The sequence below is a fragment of the Crinia signifera genome, chromosome 4 (assembly GCF_055691185.1).
Source record: "Crinia signifera chromosome 4, ASM5569118v1, whole genome shotgun sequence".
Lineage (NCBI taxonomy): Eukaryota > Metazoa > Chordata > Amphibia > Anura > Myobatrachidae > Crinia > Crinia signifera.
The window spans coordinates 92,145,376-92,163,596 of NC_139220.1; positions in this window are offsets into that span (position 1 = coordinate 92,145,376).

Genomic DNA, 18,221 nt, shown 5'->3' on the forward strand with positions numbered 1-18,221 from the left:
ACAAGTCATCCATATCAGTCTCTGCCCCAAAGGAGCTTACAGTCTACACTTACTAACATGCAGAAACACACTCATACATACAGTCATGCATTACTTCTTTTAGTCCCTGCCCCAAAGGAGCTTACAGTCTACACTTACTAACAAGCAGAAACACACTTATACATACAGTGTTGCATTATTCATATTAGTCCCTGCCCCATTGAAGCTTACAGTCTAATATTCCTAACAATAATAATTGATAAAATTCTCAATTAGTTTAAAAATCACTGTAGGTTCAATTTACTCCCAATCCTGGACTAAGACTTGGTTCCAACTGTCCATCAGTTATTATCCATATATATACACACTACCAACGTTTTACTGCTGATATAAACCTTGACATCTCTCAGTAAATTCTGTCAGATGTAAGCAACGGAAAAGTCCTTCGTATTCAGCTGAAAAGTCAGTAGATTTAGGATCCGATGTAGTCCAACAGCATGGCCAAGTTAGTGTCCAGGTTGTAGTATGTGCATTCCAGTGACATAGGTCTAGGGCTCAATCCATTTACATGGGCAAAAACACCCAGTTTACTTAGTTTAAAGGGAGTTTTTAACTGACTGAGAATTTTATCAATAATTATTGTGGTAGTAATTTACCTGTGCCTATTGACAAGTTATTTTAATAATCAATACATTAAATTTAACATACCATTCACCTTTTAATGAAATAGTGTATTGTTTACAGCAAACACATGCTTATTTATTACAGAAAACAGAAGTCGCCAGCTGGTAGAGGTTGTCCCTGAGGTCAGAAGGTCATCATAGCCATGGTCACATCAGATGGAAGCACTTTGGATTTGAGCTCAGGATCCAAGATGAGCACGGCTTGAAGGACAATCAGGCAGCAAAGAATGAATATTTATACTTACCTTTTAAGAATTAAGTATTGTTGCAATTCATTACAAAAATAATGCAGGAGATATCATAACATGCAGAAACACACTCATACATACAGTCATGCATTACTTGTTTTAGTCCCTGCCCAAAGGAGCTTACAGTCTACACTTACTAACATGCGGAAACACACTTATACATACAGTGTTGCATTATTCATATTAGTCCCTGCCCCATTGGAGCTTACAGTCTAATATTCCTAACAATAATAATTGATAAAATTCTCAATTAGTTTAAAAATCACTGTAGGTTCAATTTACTCCCAATCCTGGACTAAGACTTGGTTCCAACTGTCCATCAGTTATTATCCATATATATACACACTACCAACGTTTTACTGCTGATATAAACCTTGACATCTCTCAGTAAATTCTGTCAGATGTAAGCAACGGAAAAGTCCTTCGTATTCAGCTGAAAAGTCAGTAGATTTAGGATCCGATGGAGTCCAACAGCATGGCCAAGTTAGTGTCCAGGTTGTAGTATGTGCATTCCAGTGACATAGGTCTAGGGCTCAATCCATTTACATGGGCAAAAACACCCAGTTTACTCAGTTTAAAGGGAGTTTTTAACTGACTGAGAATTTTATCAATAATTATTGTGGTAGTAATTTACCTGTGCCTATTGACAAGTTATTTTAATAATCAATACATTAAATTTAACATACCATTCACCTTTTAATGAAATAGTGTATTGTTTACAGCAAACACATGCTTATTTATTACAGCAAACAGAAGTCGCCAGCTGGTAGAGGTTGTCCCTGAGGTCAGAAGGTCATCATAGCCATGGTCACATCAGATGGAAGCACTTTGGATTTGAGCTCAGGATCCAAGTTGGCCACGGCTTGAAGGACAATCAGGCAGCAAAGAATGAATATTTATACTTACCTTTTAAGAATCAAGTATTGTTGCAATTCATTACAAAAATAATGCAGGAGATATCATAGATATCTCATGCTCCATGTTCAGTTCTGATCTGGGTCAATGTCCCCATACAATAGCATGAGGACTAAAATTCATCAATATCTGAAAACACTTTATGGCACAGAGTCTAAAGCAAATATTCATACAGTATATAATAAATATCCATGTATATCAGGAACATATTATCGCGCCTCTACAGGTCTAGAGCTAAAGTCTAGCCTGAGAGTTATCAATAATTAATAATAATATTAATTACCTTTCTCAGCTCAACTAGTCATGCTCTTCTATTTCAGTAGATGTTTGGTAGGAAAATGACCTCGCTGAAGACCAGAGATGTAGCTTGCATGGCTGTGGTATCATAATTCCATCATAGAGAATGTCCACCTGAAAAAAGAACATAAAGGCGCGATAATATGTTTATGATATACATGCATATTTATTATTACATTTTATTTTATTGTGTTAGACAATAACACAGTGCTGTAAAGAAAATACAAGTCATCCATATCAGTCTCTGCCCCAAAGGAGCTTACAGTCTACACTTACTAACATGCAGAAACACACTCATACATACAGTCATGCATTACTTGTTTTAGTCCCTGCCCCAAAGGAGCTTACAGTCTACACTTACTAACATGCAGAAACACACTTATACATACAGTGTTGCATTATTCATATTAGTCCCTGCCCCATTGGAGCTTACAGTCTAATATTCCTAACAATAATAATTGATAAAATTCTCAATTAGTTTAAAAATCACTGTAGAGGGGGGGTGTTGTGTGAAATAGAGTAGCCCTGGAGGAGGTACCTATATACACACTACCTGGCGCTCGGCAATTACAATAAGTACCAGTTCAAATAAATCAAAGGGAGTTTACATATAAAAATCTTTCAGCTGCAGCATACACTCCCGTGAGCCCGTCAGGCACACAGAGAATGAAGAAATGGATAGGGGGGGTAGGAGTGAATTGCGCTGCTGTGTATAAATGATTGTACACTAGGTGACCGTATAAAGATGAATGCAGGACACACTGTAGCCTTTTTGTATATAAATTTTATATCTAGAAAAAACACATAAATTTACAACAAACAGATACAGTAATAAAATATAGCATATAAATGTATAAAAGTTGGGATCCCAAAACAGCTATATTAGTATGGATAACTTCACAGCAGAATATAATTATGAACTCAATGAATGAAAAATAACTTGAAGCTGGCGATATTCTGCAGGTATTTGTTGCAGCAACAGAATATGTATATAAGAGAATTCTTATATGTAAGTCCGGTTTTATTCAGGACTGGCCAGTCAGGTGTATATAAGATTTTTATACAGTTGTTAGGCAGTCACATATATTTTATGCTCACCAGATTAGTAGTAGATAGGTGCTTAATGCTGGCGGTCCCGTTTGTTAGGGATGGAAAGGATTGCTCTCCTCGGCAGCACGCCGGTAAGGTGACCCCGCAGTGTGGAGTACAGACACCATTCAAATCTGAGGTGGCACGGAATAGTATGGAGGGTGATGCGCCGTCCTGCCGTTAACCCTGGTAGCTTCTGTGCAGTGTAGTTGGACTGTACACGGCTGATGACCGGCGGCTCAGGGTAGAGGTGAGCCGCACTTCAGCTGGAAAGGCACAGTCGGCGGTAAGCCCAGGGGAGGAGGGTGGCGGGATGCACGCTCTCAGTAAAGCCGGAGAAACGGAGCTTGAATCAGCTTGAGGCGGCTAAGTGCCGTTAATGTATGCACAGGATTTGTGCTGCTGGCTGGGGAGCACACGAGGCGGCTAATCTGCCGGTGATGTTGTGCGGCTAGCGCTGCCTTCGTGGAGTTCTGCTGTGATTTGGCTGTTTTGGATCACCTTCACAGGTACAGGATAATAGCTTGTCAACGCGTTTCGTCCCCTGTTGTATGCTGGGAACTTTTTCAAGACAGATAGCTGTGTTCTGAAGGTGTACTACCTTTATAGGTGGGTGATTACTTCAGGTGTTTAATTAATCAATTAGTCACTTAATTCAGTTTACATACAATTGCTCTATAGTACTAAAGCGTACAGGCTAGTATTTAAAATGCATACAGTGTGTCCAACAGAATTATATAAAAGCACATAAAGTAAAAAAGGACATGTAAGTATAGAAAAAGAGGGAATGATCTTACATATGAGAGGAAAAAAGGGAATCTCTCTTTCAGAGACAGACTTGGATAGATCAATTAGTTGTTAACCATTTATTTACTACAGAGCTGATAACAATTAATGTCATCGCGTCAATTTAAACTTATGTCTGAAAGCATTGTCGTGCAATAGTATGTTATATTTTCGTTTATACTTTTTAGCTAGTTGTTGCATAAAAAACAAATATTGAGAATCATTCGTTCGACTGAATTAACATATAAGTACAGAGAACTTGTAAACCCATGAGCAATATATACAGAGATGTATTAAAGAGGGTATAAACATATACTTTCTTTTATCCATATTTTTATCTTTATTTTTATTCTTGTTTTTATGAGAGAGACCAAAAAACCATGATGAATATGTATATAAAAAATATATAAAAATAATTTTTTTATTTTTTTTTTTTTAAATATATATATAAAAAGAAGAAGAGAGGTTTATAGAAGGAAAATTTCCTTGCATACAATTTACCTATGAGTATATATAAATATTACATGACTTCGCATCCGACAATCGGGTGGAAGCATATAGGGGTAAAATAATGTAATCATTATAATAGCGGGACTTAGATTTTATTTTTATTTTTATTTATTTTTATTTTATTTCTTTTGTAGTTATTTATTGATTTGTCCATATTTTAGCCCAAAAGAGTATAATCGGCATAAATTCAATGGACAATACACCGTTCAGAGTAGTAATGTAAATTCATAGCGCATAAAGATACATAGATATTAATGACAAATTTTGCTTTGAACAATAATTTTACATATAGGAGATCACATTTAACCCTATAAATTTGGTTTTTGTTATTAGTGCCAATCTTCTGGATAATGACAGAGTAGAATATCAATTATGAAATCTTATAATATAAATAAAAAAACATTTTAATTTGCTTATTTTAATTTAATTAGTTTCAAATATTGTAGAATAATTCATTCTTATTTTTATATTATTATTATTATTATTTTATTATATTCACAGTGACCACATACAAATAGAAGTTTTACATAAGTTGTTACAAAAAATGACACAAGTAATCCAATTATTTGAAAAAATATGTAGAAATCCAGAGTACATAGATGATTTTTTTTTTTTTTTTTTTTTTTTTTATTTATCTATATGTAGTGTAAATTGTATTTGATCTATGTTTTATTAAATGGTTTGTATTTCTTTATATAATCAAATGTAAACTTAAAAGAAATGTTATTATAATAAATTGATTCAGGCAATCATCTATTATTTTGATTTATTTGTAAAATTGTCTATATTACAGTTTCATATGTCAAATTCTCAGGGGGAGGAGAGAGAGGTGTCTGCAAACCCGGGATGTCACAGTAAACTGCGCATGCCGGGTAGACCACTTTCGCTCCAACCCATGAGAACTTAGAGAAAAAAAAATATATATATATATGGGTATATAAACAAATTTTTTTATTATTTAAATCAATCCAAACAGGTAAAGTCCAGGGCTTCATTTAATCCCTGTGGATTCAGAGTATCTAATTTGAAAATCCATGCTGATTCGGCCAAACAAAGCTTTCTGAACCTGTCGCCTCCTCTTTTAGTGTTCAAAATTTGTTCTATCCCTGTCACTGTTAGTCCACTAGGGTCACCTCCATGTTTAGTCGAAAAATGGCGTGGGATGCTGTGGTTATGGAGTTTTTTGAGGATGTTGTTCCTATGTTCCCTAAATCTGCTTTTTAGGCTTCTAGTGGTTCGACCCACGTACTGGAGTTTACACGGACACTCCAGCACGTAGACACAGTAGACTGTTTCGCAGTTAATAAATTGTTTTATTGGAAAGGTTTGTTTATTTTGGGTTGAAGTTATTGTTTTCTTTTTATTGGACATGTATTGACAAGTCAAACAGATATTTCTATTGCATTTAAAATTGCCCAATGGTTTGGGGGGAATCCAAGTGGACGTTTCGTGGTGGTTCAGTGGTGGTAGTAGGCTTGGGGATATAAAATCCTTAAGATTCCTATTCCTTCTAAAGGTGATTTTGGGTTTGGTTAAGACTCCCTGTAGGACTTTATCATGGGATAGTAATTTGAAATTCTCTAATACAATTTTCTTAATTTGTTGTGATTTATTGTTGAATTTTGAGATAAACGCAATTGAGTTGGTATTTATATTATCATTTTTTATTTGACTTTTGGGTTCTAGTAGGTTAATTCTTTTGACTTTATCTACATTCTCCAATGCTTCCTTTAATAATTTGTCGGGGTAACCCCTTCTCTTGAAATTCTTAATCATTATTTCAGATTGTGATTTGTAATCAGTATCTAGTGAACAGTTTCGACGGATTCTTAGCAGTTGATTTTTGGGGATATTGTTTATCCAAGGCTTGTAGTGTCCACTATTATAGTGGAGGTAGTTGTTGGTTCCAACCGGTTTCATATAGTTTGCAGAAGTTAAAAGGCCATTAGAGGTGGAGAATGCGATATCCAGGAAGTTAACAGACGTGTAACTAAAAGTGTGTGTGAATTTTAAATTGAAAGTGTTGAGATTTAAGAAATTAACAAAATCTTGTGCCAAATCGTGTCCACCTTCCCAAATAATAAATAAATCGTCAATGAAACGGCCATAGAGGACCAGATTCTCTCTATATGGACCGCCCCATATAAGTTGTTCTTCTAGGCGGCCCATATAGAGGTTCGCGAAACTCGGCGCAAATCTGGTCCCCATGGCCGTCCCAAGGCGCTGTAAATAATAGTGATCTTCAAAAATAAAATAATTGTGAGTGAGAATAAAGTGAATAGAATTCAAAATAAATTTCCTCTTAACTGGTGTGATCTCAGTGTCCAAATCTAAATAGTGACTAACTGCACCCACACCCTTATCGTGCGGTATATTTGTGTATAGTGCCTGGACATCAAGGGTTAGAAAACCCCAACCCCTGTTCCAGGATAAATCTAAAGTTTTATTTAAAATGTGCGTTGTGTCCTTAATATGTGAAGAAAGTGCAATAACAAATTTTTGTAAGTGAGAATCTACAAAATGTGATAAATTAGAAGTGAGGGATCCTACACCAGAAATAATGGGTCTACCTGGGGGTGCGGTGAGGTCTTTGTGAATTTTGGGTAAAAAGTAAAAAGTGGGAGTGACAGGGTGATAAGGAAAAAGAAAATGTGATTCTTCTCTGGATATCGCACCCTCCACCTCTGCGCAGTCCAACAGGTCTCTATATTGGGTTTGGAAAGAGGTGGTGGGGTTTGATGGGAGTTTGATATAGTAGTCAGCATCTTTAAGTTGTTTATAGGCCTCTTTTAGGTAGGCTTCTCTCTCCATCAAGACCACCCCACCCCCCTTATCCGCCTGTTTGACTACTATGGCTAGATCTTTTTTTAGTTTATTAAGTTCTGCACGTTCTAATTTTGTTAAATTGTCCCTTATGGATCTATTTTTAGTGGTTTTGTTACATAATTCTTTGAATTCGTCTAGGGTTTTATTGTAAAAGATGGTAATGGCTGGGCTCTTATGTTCAAGAGGAAAGAAATTAGATTTTTTCTTAAATCGTGGTTTTGTTGTGGAAGCATTGGATAAATTAAGATTAAATAATTCGATCTCATCTGGATTGTTCTCATCTAATAGCGATTGTAAGGTCTCAATTCCTACTCTGTCTGAATTATCAAGAATTATAGGGTTAATATCATCAAAAGGCTGGGTTCTTTTTAGGTCTTTACTGGCAAAAAAACGTTTTCTGCATAAATCACGTGTAAATCTATTTAGATCTGTAAAAAGATCAAAAATGTTTGGATCCTTCTGTGGGGCAAAATTGAGACCTTTACACAGCAGTGTTTTCTGAGGGTCTGTCAATTGGTGTGAGGTTAAATTAAATATGCCAGTTGAATCTATTTCAGTCTTTGTTTTCTTTGATCCCTTTCCACCTCCTCTTCGCCCTCTCGGTCTCGGTACCTTTTTGGTGTATGGTTTGTAAGGTTGGTGTAGGGATTGTAATCCTGCCACGTCCTGGACTGAAAAACCTGATCATTTTTTGACCTTGTATTAGAGATTGTATCTGTAATGGGTTGCTGTGGGGGACGTGATGGACTTCTCTCTCTCCTATTGAATTGGTTTTGATTACGTCTGTAATCAGGGATAAATCTATTGTTTCTGTCTCTCCTATTTTGATAGGACCTATCGCGGTTATTGCGGTAGGACGTATTTCTTTGTCTAAATGGTGGGCGGGTTCTAGATGTTGAGTAGGTTTCTCTATTTTGTTCATTTGTATTAGTTTTATGATATGTCCTCACCATGTCCTTTTTATAGTCATCTTGGTCACGCTCCCACTTTCTCTTTTTATTTGATATAAGTTCTCTCTCAAATCTCTCTACTCTATTATTAATTTGTTCGTCCTTCTCTTTAAATGTAGCAATTTCTCTGCATGAAAGTAATTCGTCCTTTAGTTTATCTATCTTTGATACAGTTTTATTAACCATTTCCTCTCGATATTGTATTAGTAGTCTCATTAGTGTGAAGGAGCAACCATCCAGCGTCTCATTCCATTTCTTTGTGAGTTCAGGTTTGTCAATTATAGACAAATGTTTAAAAATTCTCAGACCTCTAGGGATTATTTTTGCGTCAATATATTTTTGGAGAGACACACTGTCCCACCAATTGCGCATTTCATCTTTTAATAAATCTTCTAGGTCAAAAAATAATTTATTCATGCTCGGATGGACACTGGATGTTGCTTCTTCACCTTTCTGAGTCATATTAAATGATGACAAATAACAGTCCCTTCTGTTCTTACGTTCGTCATAGCTTTTAAAATCATTCATCTTTAGACAAGAGAGATTCCCTTTTTTCCTCTCATATGTAAGATCATTCCCTCTTTTTCTATACTTACATGTCCTTTTTTACTTTATGTGCTTTTATATAATTCTGTTGGACACACTGTATGCATTTTAAATACTAGCCTGTACGCTTTAGTACTATAGAGCAATTGTATGTAAACTGAATTAAGTGACTAATTGATTAATTAAACACCTGAAGTAATCACCCACCTATAAAGGTAGTACACCTTCAGAACACAGCTATCTGTCTTGAAAAAGTTCCCAGCATACAACAGGGGACGAAACGCGTTGACAAGCTATTATCCTGTACCTGTGAAGGTGATCCAAAACAGCCAAATCACAGCAGAACTCCACGAAGGCAGCGCTAGCCGCACAACATCACCGGCAGATTAGCCGCCTCGTGTGCTCCCCAGCCAGCAGCACAAATCCTGTGCATACATTAACGGCACTTAGCCGCCTCAAGCTGATTCAAGCTCCGTTTCTCCGGCTTTACTGAGAGCGTGCATCCCGCCACCCTCCTCCCCTGGGCTTACCGCCGACTGTGCCTTTCCAGCTGAAGTGCGGCTCACCTCTACCCTGAGCCGCCGGTCATCAGCCGTGTACAGTCCAACTACACTGCACAGAAGCTACCAGGGTTAACGGCAGGACGGCGCATCACCCTCCATACTATTCCGTGCCACCTCAGATTTGAACGGTGTCTGTACTCCACACTGCGGGGTCACCTTACCGGCGTGCTGCCGAGGAGAGCAATCCTTTCCATCCCTAACAAACGGGACCGCCAGCATTAAGCACCTATCTACTACTAATCTGGTGAGCATAAAATATATGTGACTGCCTAACAACTGTATAAAAATCTTATATACACCTGACTGGCCAGTCCTGAATAAAACCGGACTTACATATAAGAATTCTCTTATATACATATTCTGTTGCTGCAACAAATACCTGCAGAATATCGCCAGCTTCAAGTTATTTTTCATTCATTGAGTTCATAATTATATTCTGCTGTGAAGTTATCCATACTAATATAGCTGTTTTGGGATCCCAACTTTTATACATTTATATGCTATATTTTATTACTGTATCTGTTTGTTGTAAATTTATGTGTTTTTTCTAGATATAAAATTTATATACAAAAAGGCTACAGTGTGTCCTGCATTCATCTTTATACGGTCACCTAGTGTACAATCATTTATACACAGCAGCGCAATTCACTCCTACCCCCCCTAAAAATCACTGTAGGTTCAATTTACTCCCAATCCTGGACTAAGACTTGGTTCCAACTGTCCATCAGTTATTATCCATATATATACACACTACCAACGTTTTACTGCTGATATAAACCTTGACATCTCTCAGTAAATTTTGTCAGATGTAAGCAACGGAAAAGTCCTTCGTATTCAGCTGAAAAGTCAGTAGATTTAGGATACGATGGAGTCCAACAGCATGGCCAAGTTAGTGTCCAGGTTGTAGTATGTGCATTCCAGTGACATAGGTCTAGGGCTCAATCCATTTACATGGGCAAAAACACCCAGTTTACTCAGTTTAAAGGGAGTTTTTAACTGACTGAGAATTTTATCAATAATTATTGTGGTAGTAATTTACCTGTGCCTATTGACAAGTTATTTTAATAATCAATACATTAAATTTAACATACCATTCACCTTTTAATGAAATAGTGTATTGTTTACAGCAAACACATGCTTATTTATTACAGCAAACAGAAGTCGCCAGCTGGTAGAGGTTGTCCCTGAGGTCAGAAGGTCATCATAGCCATGGTCACATCAGATGGAAGCACTTTGGATTTGAGCTCAGGATCCAAGATGGCCACGGCTTGAAGGACAATCAGGCAGCAAAGAATGAATATTTATACTTACCTTTTAAGAATTAAGTATTGTTGCAATTCATTACAAAAATAATGCAGGAGATATCATAACATGCAGAAACACACTCATACATACAGTCATGCATTACTTGTTTTAGTCCCTGCCCCAAAGGAGCTTACAGTCTACACTTACTAACATGCAGAAACACACTTATACATACAGTGTTGCATTATTCATATTAGTCTGTGCCCCATTGGAGCTTACAGTCTAATATTCCTAACAATAATAATTGATAAAATTCTCAATTAGTTTAAAAATCACTGTAGGTTCAATTTACTCCCAATCCTGGACTAAGACTTGGTTCCAACTGTCCATCAGTTATTATCCATATATATACACACTACCAACGTTTTACTGCTGATATAAACCTTGACATCTCTCAGTAAATTCTGTCAGATGTAAGCAACGGAAAAGTCCTTCGTATTCAGCTGAAAAGTCAGTAGATTTAGGATCCGATGGAGTCCAACAGCATAGCCAAGTTAGTGTCCAGGTTGTAGTATGTGCATTCCAGTGACATAGGTCTAGGGCTCAATCCATTTACATGGGCAAAAACACCCAGTTTACTCAGTTTAAAGGGAGTTTTTAACTGACTGAGAATTTTATCAATAATTATTGTGGTAGTAATTTACCTGTGCCTATTGACAAGTTATTTTAATAATCAATACATTAAATTTAACATACCATTCACCTTTTAATGAAATAGTATATTGTTTACAGCAAACACATGCTTATTTATTACAGCAAACAGAAGTCGCCAGCTGGTAGAGGTTGTCCCTGAGGTCAGAAGGTCATCATAGCCATGGTCACATCAGATGGAAGCACTTTGGATTTGAGCTCAGGATCCAAGATGAGCACGGCTTGAAGGACAATCAGGCAGCAAAGAATGAATATTTATACTTACCTTTTAAGAATTAAGTATTGTTGCAATTCATTACAAAAATAATGCAGGAGATATCATAACATGCAGAAACACACTCATACATACAGTCATGCATTACTTGTTTTAGTACCTGCCCCAAAGGAGCTTACAGTCTACACTTACTAACATGCAGAAACACACTTATACATACAGTGTTGCATTATTCATATTAGTCCCTGCCCCATTGGAGCTTACAGTCTAATATTCCTAACAATAATAATTGATAAAATTCTCAATTAGTTTAAAAATCACTGTAGGTTCAATTTACTCCCAATCCTGGACTAAGACTTGGTTCCAACTGTCCATCAGTTATTATCCATATATATACACACTACCAACGTTTTACTGCTGATATAAACCTTGACATCTCTCAGTAAATTCTGTCAGATGTAAGCAACGGAAAAGTCCTTCGTATTCAGCTGAAAAGTCAGTAGATTTAGGATACGATGGAGTCCAACAGCATGGCCAAGTTAGTGTCCAGGTTGTAGTATGTGCATTCCAGTGACATAGGTCTAGGGCTCAATCCATTTACATGGGCAAAAACACCCAGTTTACTCAGTTTAAAGGGAGTTTTTAACTGACTGAGAATTTTATCAATAATTATTGAGGTAGTAATTTACCTGTGCCTATTGACAAGTTATTTTAATAATCAATAGATTTAATTTTAACATACCATTCACCTTTTAATGAAATAGTGTATTGTTTACAGCAAACACATGCTTATTTATTACGGCAAACAGAAGTCGCCAGCTGATAGAGGTTGTCCCTGAGGTCAGAAGGTCATCATAGCCATGGTCACATCAGATGGAAGCACTTTGGATTTGAGCTCAGGATCCAAGTTGGCCACGGCTTGAAGGACAATCAGGCAGCAAAGAATGAATATTTATACTTACCTTTTAAGAATCAAGTATTGTTGCAATTCATTACAAAAATAATGCAGGAGATATCATAGATATCTCATGCTCCATGTTCAGTTCTGATCTGGGTCAATGTTCCCATACAATAGCATGAGGACTAAAATTCATCAATATCTGAAAACACTTTATGGCACAGAGTCTAAAGCAAATATTCATACAGTATATAATAAATATCCATGTATATCAGGAACATATTATCGCGTCTCTACAGGTCTAGAGCTAAAGTCTAGCCTGAGAGTTATCAGTAATTAATAATAATATTAATTACCTTTCTCAGCTCAACTAGTCATGCTCTTCTATTTCAGTAGATGTTTGGTAGGAAAATGACCTCGCTGAAGACCAGAGATGTAGCTGGCATGGCTGTGGTATCATAATTCCATCATAGAGAATGTCCACCTGAAAAAAGAACATAAAGGCGCGATAATATGTTCATGATATACATGCATATTTATTATTACATTTTATTTTATTGTGCTAGACAATAACACAGTGCTGTAAAGAAAATACAAGTCATCCATATCAGTCTCTGCCCCAAAGGAGCTTACAGTCTACACTTACTAACATGCAGAAACACACTCATACATACAGTCATGCATTACTTCTTTTAGTCCCTGCCCCAAAGAAGCTTACAGTCTACACTTACTAACATGCAGAAACACACTTATACATACAGTGTTGCATTATTCATATTAGTCCCTGCCCCATTGAAGCTTACAGTCTAATATTCCTAACAATAATAATTGATAAAATTCTCAATTAGTTTAAAAATCACTGTAGGTTCAATTTACTCCCAATCCTGGACTAAGACTTGGTTCCAACTGTCCATCAGTTATTATCCATATATATACACACTACCAACGTTTTACTGCTGATATAAACCTTGACATCTCTCAGTAAATTCTGTCAGATGTAAGCAACGGAAAAGTCCTTCGTATTCAGCTGAAAAGTCAGTAGATTTAGGATCCGATGTAGTCCAACAGCATGGCCAAGTTAGTGTCCAGGTTGTAGTATGTGCATTCCAGTGACATAGGTCTAGGGCTCAATCCATTTACATGGGCAAAAACACCCAGTTTACTTAGTTTAAAGGGAGTTTTTAACTGACTGAGAATTTTATCAATAATTATTGTGGTAGTAATTTACCTGTGCCTATTGACAAGTTATTTTAATAATCAATACATTAAATTTAACATACCATTCACCTTTTAATGAAATAGTGTATTGTTTACAGCAAACACATGCTTATTTATTACAGCAAACAGAAGTCGCCAGCTGGTAGAGGTTGTCCCTGAGGTCAGAAGGTCATCATAGCCATGGTCACATCAGATGGAAGCACTTTGGATTTGAGCTCAGGATCCAAGATGAGCACGGCTTGAAGGACAATCAGGCAGCAAAGAATGAATATTTATACTTACCTTTTAAGAATTAAGTATTGTTGCAATTCATTACAAAAATAATGCAGGAGATATCATAACATGCAGAAACACACTCATACATACAGTCATGCATTACTTGTTTTAGTCCCTGCCCCAAAGGAGCTTACAGTCTACACTTACTAACATGCAGAAACACACTTATACATACAGTGTTGCATTATTCATATTAGACCCTGCCCCATTGGAGCTTACAGTCTAATATTCCTAACAATAATAATTGATAAAATTCTCAATTAGTTTAAAAATCACTGTAGGTTCAATTTACTCCCAATCCTGGACTAAGACTTGGTTCCAACTGTCCATCAGTTATTATCCATATATATACACACTACCAACGTTTTACTGCTGATATAAACCTTGACATCTCTCAGTAAATTCTGTCAGATGTAAGCAACGGAAAAGTCCTTCGTATTCAGCTGAAAAGTCAGTAGATTTAGGATCCGATGGAGTCCAACAGCATGGCCAAGTTAGTGTCCAGGTTGTAGTATGTGCATTCCAGTGACATAGGTCTAGGGCTCAATCCATTTACATGGGCAAAAACACCCAGTTTACTCAGTTTAAAGGGAGTTTTTAACTGACTGAGAATTTTATCAATAATTATTGTGGTAGTAATTTACCTGTGCCTATTGACAAGTTATTTTAATAATCAATACATTAAATTTAACATACCATTCACCTTTTAATGAAATAGTGTATTGTTTACAGCAAACACATGCTTATTTATTACAGCAAACAGAAGTCGCCAGCTGGTAGAGGTTGTCCCTGAGGTCAAAAGGTCATCATAGCCATGGTCACATCAGATGGAAAGACTTTGGATTTGAGCTCAGGATCCAAGATGAGCACGGCTTGAAGGACAATCAGGCAGCAAAGAATGAATATTTATACTTACCTTTTAAGAATTAAGTATTGTTGCAATTCATTACAAAAATAATGCAGGAGATATCATAACATGCAGAAACACACTCATACATACAGTCATGCATTACTTGTTTTAGTCCCTGCCCCAAAGGAGCTTACAGTCTACACTTACTAACATGCAGAAACACACTTATACATACAGTGTTGCATTATTCATATTAGTCCCTGCCCCATTGGAGCTTACAGTCTAATATTCCTAACAATAATAATTGATAAAATTCTCAATTAGTTAAAAAATCACTGTAGGTTCAATTTACTCCCAATCCTGGACTAAGACTTGGTTCCAACTGTCCATCAGTTATTATCCATATATATACACACTACCAACGTTTTACTGCTGATATAAACCTTGACATCTCTCAGTAAATTCTGTCAGATGTAAGCAACGGAAAAGTCCTTCGTATTCAGCTGAAAAGTCAGTAGATTTAGGATCCGATGGAGTCCAACAGCATGGCCAAGTTAGTGTCCAGGTTGTAGTATGTGCATTCCAGTGACATAGGTCTAGGGCTCAATCCATTTACATGGGCAAAAACACCCAGTTTACTCAGTTTAAAGGGAGTTTTTAACTGACTGAGAATTTTATCAATAATTATTGTGGTAGTAATTTACCTGTGCCTATTGACAAGTTATTTTAATAATCAATACATTAAATTTAACATACCATTCACCTTTTAATGAAATAGTGTATTGTTTACAGCAAACACATGCTTATTTATTACAGCAAACAGAAGTCGCCAGCTGGTAGAGGTTGTCCCTGAGGTCAGAAGGTCATCATAGCCATGGTCACATCAGATGGAAGCACTTTGGATTTGAGCTCAGGATCCAAGATGGCCACGGCTTGAAGGACAATCAGGCAGCAAAGAATGAATATTTATACTTACCCTTTAAGAATTAAGTATTGTTGCAATTCATTACAAAAATAATGCAGGAGATATCATAACATGCAGAAACACACTCATACATACAGTCATGCATTACTTGTTTTAGTCCCTGCCCCAAAGGAGCTTACAGTCTACACTTACTAACATGCAGAAACACACTTATACATACAGTGTTGCATTATTCATATTAGTCTGTGCCCCATTGGAGCTTACAGTCTAATATTCCTAACAATAATAATTGATAAAATTCTCAATTAGTTTAAAAATCACTGTAGGTTCAATTTACTCCCAATCCTGGACTAAGACTTGGTTCCAACTGTCCATCAGTTATTATCCATATATATACACACTACCAACGTTTTACTGCTGATATAAACCTTGACATCTCTCAGTAAATTCTGTCAGATGTAAGCAACGGAAAAGTCCTTCGTATTCAGCTGAAAAGTCAGTAGATTTAGGATCCGATGGAGTCCAACAGCATAGCCAAGTTAGTGTCCAGGTTGTAGTATGTGCATTCCAGTGACATAGGTCTAGGGCTCAATCCATTTACATGGGCAAAAACACCCAGTTTACTCAGTTTAAAGGGAGTTTTTAACTGACTGAGAATTTTATCAATAATTATTGTGGTAGTAATTTACCTGTGCCTATTGACAAGTTATTTTAATAATCAATACATTAAATTTAACATACCATTCACCTTTTAATGAAATAGTATATTGTTTACAGCAAACACATGCTTATTTATTACAGCAAACAGAAGTCGCCAGCTGGTAGAGGTTGTCCCTGAGGTCAGAAGGTCATCATAGCCATGGTCACATCAGATGGAAGCACTTTGGATTTGAGCTCAGGATCCAAGATGAGCACGGCTTGAAGGACAATCAGGCAGCAAAGAATGAATATTTATACTTACCTTTTAAGAATTAAGTATTGTTGCAATTCATTACAAAAATAATGCAGGAGATATCATAACATGCAGAAACACACTCATACATACAGTCATGCATTACTTGTTTTAGTACCTGCCCCAAAGGAGCTTACAGTCTACACTTACTAACATGCAGAAACACACTTATACATACAGTGTTGCATTATTCATATTAGTCCCTGCCCCATTGGAGCTTACAGTCTAATATTCCTAACAATAATAATTGATAAAATTCTCAATTAGTTTAAAAATCACTGTAGGTTCAATTTACTCCCAATCCTGGACTAAGACTTGGTTCCAACTGTCCATCAGTTATTATCCATATATATACACACTACCAACGTTTTACTGCTGATATAAACCTTGACATCTCTCAGTAAATTCTGTCAGATGTAAGCAACGGAAAATCCTTCGTATTCAGCTGAAAAGTCAGTAGATTTAGGATCCGATGGAGTCCAACAGCATGGCCAAGTTAGTGTCCAGGTTGTAGTATGTGCATTCCAGTGACATAGGTCTAGGGCTCAATCCATTTACATGGGCAAAAACACCCAGTTTACTCAGTTTAAAGGGAGTTTTTAACTGACTGAGAATTTTATCAATAATTATTGAGGTAGTAATTTACCTGTGCCTATTGACAAGTTATTTTAATAATCAATAGATTTAATTTTAACATACCATTCACCTTTTAATGAAATAGTGTATTGTTTACAGCAAACACATGCTTATTTATTACGGCAAACAGAAGTCGCCAGCTGATAGAGGTTGTCCCTGAGGTCAGAAGGTCATCATAGCCATGGTCACATCAGATGGAAGCACTTTGGATTTGAGCTCAGGATCCAAGTTGGCCACGGCTTGAAGGACAATCAGGCAGCAAAGAATGAATATTTATACTTACCTTTTAAGAATCAAGTATTGTTGCAATTCATTACAAAAATAATGCAGGAGATATCATAGATATCTCATGCTCCACGTTCAGTTCTGATCTGGGTCAATGTCCCCATACAATAGCATGAGGACTAAAATTCATCAATATCTGAAAACACTTTATGGCACAGAGTCTAAAGCAAATATTCATACAGTATATAATAAATATCCATGTATATCAGGAACATATTATCGCGCCTCTACAGGTCTAGAGCTAAAGTCTAGCCTGAGAGTTATCAGTAATTAATAATAATATTAATTACCTTTCTCAGCTCAACTAGTCATGCTCTTCTATTTCAGTAGATGTTTGGTAGGAAAATGACCTCGCTGAAGACCAGAGATGTAGCTGGCATGGCTGTGGTATCATAATTCCATCATAGAGAATGTCCACCTGAAAAAAGAACATAAAGGCGCGATAATATGTTCATGATATACATGCAGATTTATTATTACATTTTATTTTATTGTGCTAGACAATAACACAGTGCTGTAAAGAAAATACAAGTCATCCATATCAGTCTCTGCCCCAAAGGAGCTTACAGTCTACACTTACTAACATGCAGAAACACACTTATACATACAGTGTTGCATT